The sequence below is a fragment of the Oryctolagus cuniculus genome, chromosome 8 (genome assembly GCF_964237555.1).
Source record: "Oryctolagus cuniculus chromosome 8, mOryCun1.1, whole genome shotgun sequence".
Classification (NCBI taxonomy): Eukaryota; Metazoa; Chordata; class Mammalia; order Lagomorpha; family Leporidae; genus Oryctolagus; species Oryctolagus cuniculus.
The window spans coordinates 139480975-139486974 of NC_091439.1; the positions used below are offsets into that span (position 1 = coordinate 139480975).

Consider the following 6000-nt stretch of genomic DNA (forward strand, 5'->3'; position numbering starts at 1 on the left):
TGCTCCTTCTGCTCCAGCAGATGTTTTGAGGAGCACATGTGGCTTGCACACCCTGTAGGTCATACGCTTTCTTCAAGCTAAAGGTGCCAGCATTTATTTGATACTTGATGCATCCCAAATTGGTCTGACATCTTTGTTGACAGTCTACCTAACTTGCCTTTGCCTGTAGCCCTGGGTTCTCTTGTCTGTGCCTATTTCCACCTTTGGGGTGCATCTTAGTGTTAACACCTTCTGTGTACTGCATATGTATCTATGCACATACATGTGCTTTTGTGAACATCTTTGTGTAACATGTGCACATCTATGCATACCTGTGCAGATGAGAGCACCTTTGTGTACTGGGAGCACATCCACACAGGCACATGCGCAGGTGTCAGCACCTTCTGTGTATCAGGCACAAGTTTGTGCATGAACATATGTGTGTGTGTGTGTGTGTGTGTGTGTGAGCACCTTATGTGTACCTGACACACAACCATGTATGCACATGTGCTTGTTTGGATACCTTTGTGTACAAGGCACACATATGTGTGTGCATGTTCAGGTGTGAGCATTTTTATGTACTAGGCACACATCTGTGCCCACAGGTCTGCCTAGCAGATGAAAGAAATAGGAGGTAACAGTCAAGCATGTGACAAACAAGAATCTATTCCGCTTTCCTGAAGCTCCTTTTCCAGAACACAGGTTGGCCGAGCCACCTACTACCAGTCTTCAACAGTTGTAACACTGCTGTGGAATACTCACTGTGTTGAAGCCTCAGAGAGTCTATGTCCAGGACACAGTGACCAACAAATTTGGAAAAAACAAGGATCTGCAGACCAGAGCTCTTCCCTCAGAGAACACCAAAACCAGACACCAGTAACTCAGGCAGAAGTAAGGATAGCAGAAAAAGCTCTTCAGCGAGTGAACAGGGATCTGCAGGGCCCCAGATGGTCATCTCAGTCTCACATTGGGTTTAATTCTTATTGGGGGTGTAAATTACAGAGAGTGACCCTGGGCTTACCCTTGCCTGTTCTCCAGTATTAAAGCCCAGACCCAGGCTAGAAATCAACCTTCCAGTTACCTCTGCTCTGGCCAAGAGATTCCCCAGATGTCAAGCAGGAGATAGAGTTCCAACAAGAAGCAGGCATCATGTTTCCTAATACAGGTGAAAAAGAGTCCACATAAAGCACCAAACTTCAAAAGCCCAAGAAATGGGCCATGTGTCCCCAAGCCTCACTCCTTAAAAGCAATACCACCCACAACCTCCTGCGCAAACCAGGCCCATGAGTAAGACCAGGTGCAGGCCTTGGTGGTGAAGGTACTGATGCAGCTGCTGAATCAGGAAAGAAAGAATGCCACAGACATCACCAAAATCAGCAAGAAGGATAAAAGGAGCTGTGAGGCAGGAACTTTCAAGGACCTGCAGGCCATCAAGGCCCCTAGGAGCAAGCAAAAGCAGAATCTGATTTCTGGGGAAGGTGGAGATGGTGTTGATTCCCAAGAAAATGCTTCTATGACTTCCAAGGGGGAATAAAAGAGACAGTGAAAGCTGTAATGGCAAAGAATAAAGAATTTGTCTCTGCCCACTGCTCCACTTCTGATCCAGCTCTGCTATGGGCTGGGAAAGCAGTGGAAGATGGCCCTAGTGCTTGGTCCCCTGCACCCACATGGGAAACCGAGAAGAAGCACCAGGCTCCTGTCTTTGGATCCACACAGCTCTGGCCATTGCGGCCAATTGGAAGATCTCTCTCTCTCTTTCTCTCTCTCTCTCTCTCTCTCTCTCTCTCTCTCTGCCTCTCCTCTCTGTGTAACTCTGACTTTCCAATAAATAAATAAATCTTAAAAAAAGTATTTGTCTCTAATGGTTGAAGTATTAATTTACCAATAGCAACAGATGTGTTTCAGGCACAGGAATGGAAATACATATAGTCTACGATGGCTACAGACACATAGGAGTAGAAACACTGGGAGGTGGCCAGGGTCTGCACATATAGGGATTGGAAGTTTATGAGGCAATAAATACAATGCAGATAAATCAATACAAAGGGAAAATTTATAGCTTTAAATGAATATTTAGAATGAAACATTGAAAAATCAAACATCATAGCTTCCTTCACAAGAATTAAAAAGAAAATAAAACCTGAAAGTATAGAATACATTCAAAAAATAACAGCAGATATCAATGAAATGTTTTTTAAAAGTACCACAATTTTTTAAATTTTAACAAAATTAATATACTACAAGTAAAAACAATTAATAAACAAAGGGAAAAGTAACAGCAATACCCAGTTTCAAGAATTAAGACAATTCTTCACAGATAATATATCCTTGTCAAAATGCTAGAATAAATATTTGAAACTCTTAAGAGTAAACATTTTCTAGAGGTCCAATCCACTAGTTTTTGAAAACCAAATTCGCAGAAACACAAATATAACATAAAATAGGAAAACTACTACTTTACCAAACAAGTTAAATCAGAATTTGAAAACTACCAACCAATCAATAAAAATAATTACAGAAGAAAAATTTCAGGTCTATAAATACAAAATATTCTAAAAATTTAAGGAAGAAAAACCACATCTATATTTTCCAGACATATCCGGTGGAAATAAGCTGGGGATATTTTAAAATTTCTTTTGGAAAGCCAGCATAACATTGATGATGATGCAAGCTGATCAGAACTTGAAATGCTAATTAAGTGTAAGTATCTCTTTCAAAAACAGATACATATATTCTTAGTAAAGTATTACTATAATAAATGAAATCGCATATGAAACCATAATGAATAACAAGTGAGATACTAACAAAATGCAAGAGTGGTTAACTTTCACAGACAAACCATAGAACTTTTCCAGATAGGTGAAAATTTCAAGAGGAAAATCACATGATCATTTAGAATAAATGTGGAAGTACAATTTAAAAATTCAACATCTAGTTAAAAAAAAACTGCTAGTAGTGTAGTAAAAAAGCAGTGGCTTTCTTATTCGGATCAAGGTTGCTTAAGAAGATCCTAGAACAAACAACACAATCAACACAAGATCATGGACAGCTTTTTCCTTGAAAGTAAACCTACACCAGGATGCCTCCAACTACTTACTGCAGGAGTAGTCAGGAGTGAAAAAGAGTAAAAAAAAAAAAAAAAAAAAAAAAAAGGTGTAAAAATAAATTTCTAAACAATAAATTAATATACTCACGGTATTTTATATAGATAGTCCATAATGTCTAAAAGCAAATGATGAATGAATTTAATTTGATTGCTGGAAAGATAAACATAAAATCCGGCTGGCACCACGGCTCAACAGGCTAATCCTCTGCCTGCGGCGCCGGCACACCGGGTTCTAGTCCTGGTCAGGGCGCCGGATTCTGTCCCGGTTGCCCCTCTTCCAGGCCAGCTCTCTGCTGTGGCCCGGGAGTGCAGTGGAGGATGGCCCAGGTGCTTCGGCCCTGCACCCCATGGGAGACCAGGAAAAGCACCTGGCTCTTGGCTTCGGATCAGCGTGATGTGCCGGCCGCAGCGCGCTGGCCGCGGCGACCATTGGAGGGTGAACCAACGGCAAAGGAAAACCTTTCTCTCTGGTTCTCTCTATATCACTGTCCACTCTGCCTGTCAAAACAAAACAAAACAAAACAAAACAAAACAAAACCCATAAAATTCACTAGATTATCAAGTACCAGCATGAAACAAATAGAAAACATGAAAGGATAAAAGGCAGACTAGAAGAGAACTATCAACATGAGAAAAGAAAAACAAAAGGATTAAATTATGTGACATTCTTAAAATAAATATTAAAAGTAACACAAAGAACCCAACAGAAAAATGACCAGAAATACGAGGAAAATGAAATGCCCAGAAGCTGATAAATAGAACTGTACCTCACTGAGGCAGGTTACAGCGAGTTCCAGGGAGGACCAGCCAGGGAGAACTGGGGCTACACAGGGCGATACCAGCAGGTGGCAGCAGCACGGAGGGGAAAGGCCCTCCTGCTGTGGCGAGGTGGAGCCCAGGAGGAGGCAGTTTCTGACCCGAACCCCTGGCCTGCCGCTGTTCTCATCCAGCACCACCTGAACTGAGGGGTCCATGCTATGGAGGATGCTGATTGGCTGTGTCTTGTGTGACACTGGGTATGCTCACAGCCATGCAAATGGTCCAATCAGGAATGGTGATGCTCACACCAGGAAATCATGCAGGTTCTTGACGTCACAATCATCCTTCAGTTCCACAGGGAAGAGAGGTCCTAGGAGACGCCTCTGCTGCCAGGAGGCTCCCAAGACAAGTCGGGCTCTGCTGTTCTCCATCCTTGCTCACCAGGGGATGCCGGGCACCTAGGAAGCCAAAAGCCACGACATGGTGAGTGTGTGGGCCCAGGTGTCCAGAGAGGGGGAAGGTCACCCTATGGAAGTCGCTGAAGGGCCCTGGAGCCACGGGCCTCCCATCTCTGGAATCTATGGGCACTATGTTGGAGCTGGCATAGGGCTTCCTGTGATCCCCTCAGACCCATGTGATGGGGACAGAACTGGCATCCGTGACCCCTGATGTCCTGCCCCTTCCCTGCTTGCAGCGACTTCTCGGCCCCATGGCCATCTCTGGGCAGCTGTGTGGCAGTGGCCCCGTGTTGCTCCCAATTGTGCAGTGGGGACTGGGTGGTCACTGGGGAGAACGCAGGCTTTGTGTATGGAGTTCACACTGGACAGGAGCTGTCAGTTCCTCCTCCCTTTCCCTGGGACCTGATTCCCCCAAGTTTTCTAAGTATGTGGGCTCCAGGGTCTTTTCCGGGACTCTGACCTCTTCACATTGCTGATTCTAGGGCGTCTTGCTCCACTTTCTGTTTCCAGTAACACAGTAACATAGATTGAGTAAAGTAAAACCAGAAGTTTTATTTGGCTCGGAGTTTTTATCCAGGTTTTAGAGGGGCAGGAGGCCCCTGTAATTTGGTACTTGGGTATCATTGTAGCCCTGACACTTTCTCCTGACAGGCTGCCATCTGTATTTGCACGTTCAAAATAGAAATTTTGGCTACCAAATTTATGAGTGTTTTAAAAATTATTTCAGCTCCATAAAAGCCTTCCAGATCCTGAAGATATGTCTAGTTTACTCTTATTTTGAATTTATTTTTAATATAGGATTCTGTTTCTTTTTGCTTGTTTTAATTTTTTGAAGATTGTTAGAATATGATTGAAAAATTTGTGTATATTCAAGGTATATTCAAGGTATGCAACCTGGTGTTTTGATATTTGAGAGGACTTTGTTGTAGAAAATTTTTTTTCACATTATCTTTTAATGACACTTTTTCATAAATGTTTTGGAATGCTTGTACAATACACTATGCAATGGGGGGCAATTGGAAAAGAGAAGTAAGCACTCTGAAGTTAGCCAAACTCTATAATACTAAGTCCAAACTTCAAATATCGTTTTGATGTACCTGGTAGGGCTCTCATAACAAAATCCCACACACTGAGTGGCTTAAAACACAGAAATTATTGTCTTACAGTTCTGGAGCCCAAAGTCAGAGATGAAGGTATCAGCAGGGTGAGTTCCTTGGAGGGCTATGGGGGAACTGGATCCACATCTCTCCCTGGCAGCCTGTGGTTTTCTGGCACCTTGGGCTTGCTTTCACCTTCATATAGGTGTCTCCCTATATGTGTGTCTGCCTCCAAATTTTCCCTTTTTTATAAAGATGCCAGTCATACTGGCTCATGATCCCATCCTAATGAACTTGTTTTGTCTTGATTACCTCTACAAAGATTTTATCTCAAATAACGTCACATTCTGGGGTCCTGGGGTTGAGACTAGAACCTATGAATCTCTGCGGGGACACAATTCAAACTGTACAGTAGGATTACTTCTTCTGAACTCCTAAAGGTGACTTTTCCCCTTAAATGGCATCTTAAGAAACAGAATGTCATTAATTCATGAGACATTCTCAGGAAAGAAATTTCTTTTTTTTTATTTTTTTTAACTTTTATTTAATGAATATAAATTTCCAAAGTATAACTTATGGATTACAATGGCTTCCCCCCCAT

General features: G+C 42.5%; 1 pseudogene; it reads right to left on the reverse strand.

Moving 5' to 3' along the window:
- The window catches only part of LOC127489068 (DNA-binding protein SATB1-like), a 54440-nt pseudogene extending 50381 nt beyond the window's left edge, over nucleotides 1-4059 (reverse strand).
- Nucleotides 4060-6000: the final 1941 nt, after the last annotated feature.